This window comes from Adiantum capillus-veneris, chromosome 11, assembly GCF_014529385.1.
Source record: "Adiantum capillus-veneris isolate H3 chromosome 11, ASM1452938v2, whole genome shotgun sequence".
In the NCBI taxonomy this organism is placed as follows: Eukaryota; Viridiplantae; Streptophyta; class Polypodiopsida; order Polypodiales; family Pteridaceae; genus Adiantum; species Adiantum capillus-veneris.
In genome coordinates this window covers 89,503,748-89,512,625 of record NC_140941.1, presented here as the reverse complement: position 1 = coordinate 89,512,625, position 8,878 = coordinate 89,503,748, and the positions used below count along the sequence as shown (strand labels likewise).

The window sequence follows — 8,878 nt, the reverse complement described above, 5'->3', positions numbered from 1 at the left end:
AAATCTAATACTCAATCAACAAAAAATAAGATTTTAGAACCAATATAAAAATTGATTACCCGAGGCTCTTTTTACTTGAAACATATACAATTCAATTCCATGTGGCATACCTCCTCTCAAAAATAGTTGTAAATATTTTGGCAAGCTCCATTTTACTAATTACCAAAAGTTCAAGTCAAAACTTCTCGTCTCACTTAAGTTCGTTGTTGGCAGCTTCTGCAACATTGGCTTCTAAGCTGCCTCTTAATTCTCTCAACCCTCCTAATTGCAAATTTAAGGATAAAATAAAGCTTGAAGAGGTGCCTTCAAGACCTCCAAATTGCTGCTTTATTTGACCATTTTTCTTTTTGAACCACTTTCCTTGAGACAATTTCTTGCCTAACGAGTCTATTGTGAGATCAATAGAAAAAAACAATACAACCTAGAAAAAAATGCAAGTTCTTCTATACAGGAAAGGCCCAAGTCTCAAGTGCATTTTCCTGTTGGATGCAGAGATAAAGTCATGAAGCAACAATTCCTTAAAAGCTTCTATACTATGAGTGCTCTCACTGTTAAAAACACCCAAGGCCATGGCACAACTAGAGAATCATCTAATCCTAGGATGTCCATGCAAGATTGAAAGAATCTTTTAGTCCTAGCTCAAATAATGGTGATTTACAACTTCCAAAGCCTACCAATTCTTTTGAAGCAATAGGTAAACAAGAGCAACCATCACAGGAACAGAGGTACAATAGAACTGTTTCTTCTACATGCCGACGTCTATGGCTACAATCCAATGTCCCTGCAATCTATCACAGTATTGTCGTCTGTGACTTAGGGACAAGATCAAACGTCATTAGCACTATGGGGTGTACCATGTTGGAATGAACAAAAGTGTTGTTTCGAATCCTGACTTGTGTTGAACAAAGTTCATGCTCATTCGTAGCCCGTCCTAGTTTAGATCCCGAGATATGTTAAACAGAGTTTCTGCTCATTTGTAGCCTATGTTCAAACACGTTTGGTGGAACAAACTGCTACTGGTTAATCTACTAAGTAGGTTGTCCATATAAATCATTCACAAAAGCTTGGAATCCAACTCATTTTGACAAATGCTATTTTTTTCAAGGGAAAATTATCAAAGTACCCCTCTAATTTGTGGAAATCCTCAAAATACCCCTCATATTTTAGAAACTCCTAAAATACCCTTGTATATTTTGGTTGGATTCTTTAAGATTTTCTAATCTTTATTCCTTTTTGACAATTGAGATCCGTTTTGACTGCTTAGCATGGAGTTTGTCACAAATTACCTCACAAAAAGGGCAGTTGTGTTCAAAAAATAATGAAGCAATTCGTCTCCAAAGCCTACATAGAGCACCCAAATCTTGGGTTTCTATCACAAAAGCAAAAGATTTCGTTATTTAATGCTTCAAAATTGAAAGGAAAGGAGATGCTATTTTATTATAATAGCAAGTTTCTATTATTATGATAATGGAAACTTTGACTTTGGGGGCATGAGGAGGGAGCGAAAGCCAGGGAGACGGGCAAGAGGCAGAAGGTTGGGGGTGGACGAATGACAGAGGGCTGATCACTCCTCAAAGACCTCTCTCTCTCTCTCTCTCTCTCTCTCTCTCTCTCTCTCTCTCTCTCTCTCTCTCTCTCTCTCTCTCTCTCTCTCTCTCTATGTGTGTGTGTGTGTGTGTGTGTGTGTGTGTGTGTGTGTTTTCATGCGCGGTCCACTATCGGTGTCGAGTTTGCTACCCGCACCATCAATGTCGATGGCAACCGCAGATCTGGGATATTGCCGGCCAAGAAAGATACCCAGCAATCACCAATGCATATTACCGGGGTGCAGTGGGTGCTTTGCTCGTGTATGACATAGCTAGACATATGACTTTCGAGAACTCAGGGAGCACACATACTCAAATTTTGTGATAATGCTTGTGGGAAAAAAATCCGATCTGCGACACTTGAGAGCAATTTCAATAGAGGACAGCTAGTCTTTTGCAGAGAGAGAGAGTGTTTATTCTTTATGGAGACCTCTACCTTGGAAGCAGCAAACGTTGGAAATGCATTCATGCAAGTCCTTACGCAGATTTACAGGGTGGTTAGCAAAAAGGTGCTTGACATAGGCGAAGACCTTGCTGCTGTACCAAGCTAAGGGCAAACGATTAGTTATACAAGTAATGAGTCGACGACACCTAAGAAAGTTGGGTGTTGTTCAGCATAGTGGTGAAGGCCACCATAAAGTTGTCATGAACACATTGTGGACTTTGTAAGCTACCATGTGTCGATTTTCTGCTAGCCACCAAGCTTTTCTGTTTGGATTCATTGGAGGAAATTTATGGCAACATTCGAGCAGAAATAGAGCTGTTTCAAGAGGTAACAAGCTAGGTTCCATATGTCTGTGGATGATCCTCCTGCTTTTGAGATGCAACAGGAAAAAGATGGATATTCCAGAGTGTGTATTCACCTGCAACCTTCTCTAACTTCATATGTCATGAGGTGGGGAGATGCTTTCTGGGCTGGTTTTGAAGAGGCTATATCATGGAATAGGAAGATTTGCTTCCAAACTAGTCTTTGGAGCTGGCCATGCTTGGAAGTACTTTCAGCATGTTCTAGATACTGGTTGGAAAATTTAGTATGCTGCTGATATAGAGGATTCTGTATCAAGCAACTTCTTTGTGCTAGATGGCTTGTAGACTTATGTATTCTGGTCTTGGTAGATTACTTAAGGTTTGGTCAGAGAGAGAGAGAGAGAGAGAGAGAGAGAGAGAGAGAGAGAGAGAGAGAGAGAGAGAGAGAGAGAGAGAGAGAGAGATGGTTCTGTGGTTTTTAATAGCAAGCCTTCATTTTGGTGAGAGATGTCGGCATTTTCAGCTTCACGCTGGACGTAGAGAGCAAAGGAGAGATCCAGATCGTAGGCTCTTGAGACGTACATCGTGCACACACCTGCCAAACGAATGCCATCCCTCTTTATTTCTCACCAATTGTGGCACCCCTCCTTGGTGGCCTCAGCCATCCACGACTCTTCCTCTTCGACGGCTGCTGAGGAGCGCATGATTGGGTTTCTAAGGAGGGTTCAAACCCCATCCAGCTGTTGAAGGCGGGCGGCCTTTCGGGGAGTGAAGTGGGCGACGAAGCCTTGCAAGGTGGAGAAGTGGCAGCAAGTGGGGGGCCTTCATGGGTGCCAGCTATTGTACTTGGCAACAAGAGCGGGATTGGGGGCTCTTGATAGCTTGCTTAGGCCGAATTCAGATGGGCATTAGAAGGCTTTCGCAACCACATTGAAGGTTTTTCATTGAGGCCAAAGAGGAGGAGGCTGAGAGCTGCATGGGGACTGAAGGTCGCCAAGGGGTTGTGGCACCATGCATCAAGCAGGCGTAGTCTTGAATTATGCGAGAAGACATGCGAGTTTTTTATTTTCACGGCTACACTTCTTAGCAACTTATATGATCTCATATGATTTCCAGAGTTGTTGTGGGAGTCCGACATTAATCATATGTCAGGAGTGTGTGAGTTCGAGCCATTAGGATAGATTGTCTTTAAGATATGCACCGCCGCCACGTATTGTGAATTCAGCCAGATTACTTTGGTCTTCAAGCTCAAGAAATCATATAATTTATAACCTTCTTTAATCTAGCTTGTCCACAAACGACAAGGAAAGCTCTCAAATGCTAGGTACTCTCAACTACTAATTGATTACATTTTGCTCATTAGGCAGCGCAAGGCTAGAAAAATACATTTTTTTAAACGAGTGAAAATAAGGGCAAACTTAAAATTCTCCCAATCTTTGGTCAAAATTTGAAGCTTTTTTCGGTAATTACACTAAAACTTGTGTAAATTTCTGGGCTTTTTAAAGGCAGGCTCAAAATCTAACTCGGATTTTACAATTTTAGTAGCTTAAAATACATTGAATCCTGGGTTTTTTTCTAACACTGCTTAGGCCCTTGGTTGGGGTTGATCACTTATTACTCTCAGACACCATTTTACACTTCGATAAATGGCTACCTATAGGAGAGTGAATGCTAGAGGCCTACGCTGATGGTACAAACCACTATAGAACATTACATGATATGCACTTGGGAGTCATGTTTGATAGGTTGAACAAGTGTGCTCTGAAGAATCCCGAAGACTATATATGAAAATGTGTTCCAAGTGGATAATAGAGGTGGAAAGTGCTAGAACAACATATGCTAGGTGCCCTTGGCTTGTCGCAAGCACCGATGTGGAATGATTTCGTTGACCCTTGCAACAAGCATGGGCATTTATTTGTTCCATGATTGAAATTGGCTCCAAGTTCGGTTCCATGGGATTAGTCATCATGGGATTTGAGTTTGGTTGTGGGGTTAGTTTGCAACAATGAAAAACCCTCTTGTACTTTTGCAATTTTCTCTTAGTAATAAAGAATTTCTAGAGGGACTTGCTCGATTATTTTATTGCTCAGAAATACCTGCTTGCCAATTTGTATAACCCCTTGCACTCCTTGAGGCCGAGTTGCTCGCTTTGCAACCAGAACTCATCCTCTTTGTGGTTGGCAATAGCTGTGAGGTTTTTCTCCTTACCATATCGCTCTCTCTCTTCTTTAAAGATCGCTTGAGCTTCAGCGTGGTTGAGTTCTTCTTTCATATCTACAAATCAAGAAAACATGTCATGATTAGAAAGTTCTTATGTGAAGTCAATAAGTCAACACATTTTAAACCAATTATTCAATACCACTTGTTTAGTTACATCTACCATCATGTTGCAAGAAAGAGAAAAAATAACTTAATCAATCAAATAATTTACATTTTCCACTAGAAACAAGACAAAAACCAAATCATCACATCAGTCATCGGCTAGTCATAGACCAAAATTCATTACAATGTCATAACCCACTCTATGGCCATTGTTTAGATAGAGATAGAGAGAGATCAAAAGCACTAGGCCGCGGGTTGAGGGTTTATTTCACTTGCCACTCTCAAGGTGTGTAAGTATATTGCTCAAAAAATTCCTTTTGTTTTGCTCATGGGGCACTGACATGCACTTTAATAGCCGTTCACAAATATGGCACATGGAGAAGATGTCCATGTGGCTTTAGTCCAGGAGGGGGTTAGTAAATATACATTTGGGGGCGACCCACAGAAAACCCCTCTTGATTTTCTTTTTGGTTTTCATCTACAAATATTGTGGAGAGGAGGAAAGTGGGCCGTTGTTTTTGTCTTTGTGCATGAACCTCAATCCACCAACGCCTACGACGTAGTTGCCCTTCTGTCCAAAATGAAGGATCATGTTGCAAGAGTGTAGATCATTGTGGATGTAGTCATGCACATGCATATACTTCAGTGCTCCACGTGGCAAACCATGGCAAGTGAATAAATAATGTTGTGATCAACAATGTACAAAACTATGGCTTTGTCTTTAGCCTACTGATGCATTGTGGGTCTGTGCAAGTGGACTTTGAAAACCTTTGTAGCATACAATGGATCTTTAAATGCAGTATGTGTGACAGCCACATGCTTCACATGCGCATATCTTCCATCAGCCAACTACATAGCATGTATGTTGAATATGGTAGTACTTGGAAAAAGATGTAAAACAAGGGGGAGCCGTGATTGGTCTAAATCAATAGCGACACTGGAAGCAAGCTCAGCTCTAATGGAAACTCTTTGATCTTCAACAACATTGGAAGAGGTGGCTTCCACTCTCGCATGCTTTGCTGATATTTCCATCTTCTCCTTGATCTCAAAATCAGTATACAATTGTTGACCAAGTTGTATGCGAGTAGCTTTGCTCAACAAAGTAGTAATATCAGGGATTTTCAGCTCTTGAAAAGTCTTTGCAATCTACCCAATAGACTGCTTGACCATGTTCAATAATGAACCTGATGTCATTAGTGATATGTTAAAAGCAATGAACACAAATATGACATGGAGCTACTCAAATACAGACTTGGTTAAAGTCTCCATGAATTGGTAATAATGCTCCGGAGGTAAAGGGCTTAGACAACGACAAAGCTCGGTCTCTGACATGTGGTGAATCTGGTGCACTATAACCTCAGAGACAAACTTTTGCTAATGTTTTGCCAGCTTGGTGTCTTCCATATCTGTAAGATATAATTTCAAAGTATAAACCTTATGATATAAAGGCAAATTATCAAAATTATATCATGATTGTGAACCATAAACACTATAACATAATTTGTAGCCAGAAACACTATGTTATGATTGCAAACCACACACCATACAATAAGTGATTGAAAGTTTAAAGGCACGCAAAGCAAGCGCGTGCGTGCGTGCGCGCGCGCGCGCACACACACACACACACACACACACACACACACACACACACACACACAGAGAGAGAGAGAGAGAGAGAGAGAGAGAGAGAGAGAGAGAGAGAGAGAGAGAGAGAGAGAGAGAGAGGTGAACATGTTGGGAGTGTGAGTTACAATCATCACAAGAATTCGATCCTGTTATGTGCACATGGGAGAATGTAGAGTGATAGAAAATACACCTATACGATCGAAAGAGCGTACATGTGAACAACCCAGCTTGTGTGAGGTACACTCAACACAAGACTTGGATGATGTTGTAATGTTGATATATGGTTCAATCAATGCAATCCCTGATCATAAGTGTGTGGAACTCACAACACAACGTTCATCTCACAACCATCAGTGGATAGCTTAACAACCTCAGATTCGGGCCAAAAATTCTATGTATCTACGTCCAAGAAAATAGCAAGTCATCTAGTGATGAACAATGGCATATCTATGGATTAGAAAGTGCAAGGATAATGCGCGTCATGATAAGATGAAGAGGGCATAGGTATAAATCTCTCCACTCTTAGGTTGACGAGCGTAACCATCATATGTTGTAATAGTGATAATGTGACCTAATTTAGTCCTTGATAAAGTGTGTGTAATTAAAACACAACCATTAGCGAACAACTTAACAATCTCGTAGATGTAGGCCAAACATTGTATGTACCTACATCCAAGACAACACCAAGTCATCTAGTGATGCACTATGGTGTGTGTATGGAGTTTGAAGCATAAGGGTAACCAGTGTGTCACACAAAGATGAAGAGGTCATGAAGTATGTATCTCTCCACTTTCACTTTGACGAGCGACAACCTTGCGTCTCTATGCAGTACAAACAATGATGTGTTCTGATCTAAAATTGGGAACCCTATAGGTGATTGTAAAGTGAGAGGTGTAGCATCATGCCTATTGCACTCCACGAGTCGACCACTAAATTCTAACTTAGCTCTGTGGTGAGAGATAAACTATTGCACCACAGTAGTGACAATCTAAGTGTGTCCTAAAACCCTTCCTTGAAGTGAGTCATATGGTTGCATAGCACAAAAAGAGTTACTAAATTCTACTCACTTCTAAAGTGAGCCGTATGGCTACACACGATGAAATGGCCTAGAGCCTGCAAGCCAACTCTGTGGTGAGAGAGGAACTGCTACACTACACGAGTTTAGCACAACACACACAAAAAAAGTTAGTACTTATAAAGTCAAAGCGAAAAAATATACATAAATAGTGCTCTGCCTGTCAGTGGTTGTACTGAAGCTAAGTGGGCTCTCCTGTTGGTAATCTTCCAGAATCTTACAATGCAAGAGGCAGTCCGAGTTTTGATTGAAATCTGTGACATTTTATTTTATAAGTACGATTTTTGATCAAAATATCTTTCATTCAAAATATCTTTCAATCGAAAGATATTTCCAGCAAAAATAAAAAATTATGGTATTCGAGGATTATTCGAGATTATGGCGTATACGCGTCTTATACGTATAATTTTAAGAAACCGACGTATAAATGCAACCCAAAACACTACTCCTCAATTGTGGCAGCATAACAAGTCATAGAGTATTTTCTTGATTTCTAAGTTGTGGTTTGCCTTGAAAATGTGAAATGAATTTTTAAGATTCTCAAGAGATGCTATTATCATCTTTTGAGTATCCTAAAATTGAGCTTAAGACTTATCCGATGGACTCAATGGATGTTTGAGGTCTCTTGGGATTGTTCTTAAAGCAGAGGCCATCAACATAGGAGTGTGAGTGTGGATATGTAGAGAACATTGAAATATAATTTTGTCAGCAAAGTGTGCTAGATTGACTATCCTAGCTCTCCTTGTAATGGAAATTTTAAAAAAATTGGTGACATTGATATTTACAATCTCTTGGGATTGATAAGTTGAGAAAACTGAAGTAATGTTATTGAAATAGGTCTCTTCAGATTTTTCATATGATGATGAAATTTCTCTCCACTAGGAATAGTCTTTTTTTCCTTGGGACCAAGTATGGTAAATTGGCTACCCCAGTAACCTCTCAAGTGGCTTGAACTTTATGGGTAAGAAAATAAGACGAGACAACTGAATTAAGCTTTCTATATCCCAATTTATAGATCTCAAGACTCAACATATATAGCTATTCTCTTCTCTCTTATGATTCAATTTGTAAATTTCTCTCATTCTCTCTCTATGTACATGTATCCCTTCTAGTTTCTCTTTGGTTATTGCTCTATAGAGTGTGGGATGATAAGACTCGCGAAAATTGAAAAAACCTCTCTATCTCCCAATTGTGGCAGATTGACTATCCAAGTTCCCTCTTGAGTAGCAAGTCTTGAGCTCAAGCCCTATCGAGTATATCTTTGAGATCCTTGGGTATATCCCTATGCCATTAGGAGCCTCTTCTCTTCAATTACTAGGGTGGGTTTTTTAGAGCTGCTAGATTATCATGTCTTGAATTTAAGGCTTAGTAGATATTTATTTTGGGGTCTTTAGGAGAGGATTATGTACATACAATTTACATGACCTTACTATCACCCAAGTGTGGTAGATTGGTTATCCTTATTCTTCGCCCCATCAAATGAAAGAGGAAATTGTGTGTGCATGTGTGTCTATGTGTGTAG

The 8,878-nt window shown here is 40.1% G+C and overlaps 1 pseudogene; it reads left to right on the top strand.

The window, feature by feature from the left end:
* The first annotated feature begins 1,714 nt into the window (after positions 1-1,714).
* On the top strand, positions 1,715-2,206 carry LOC147447622 (ras-related protein RABA1f pseudogene; annotated as a pseudogene).
* The last annotated feature ends 6,672 nt before the right edge of the window (positions 2,207-8,878 follow it).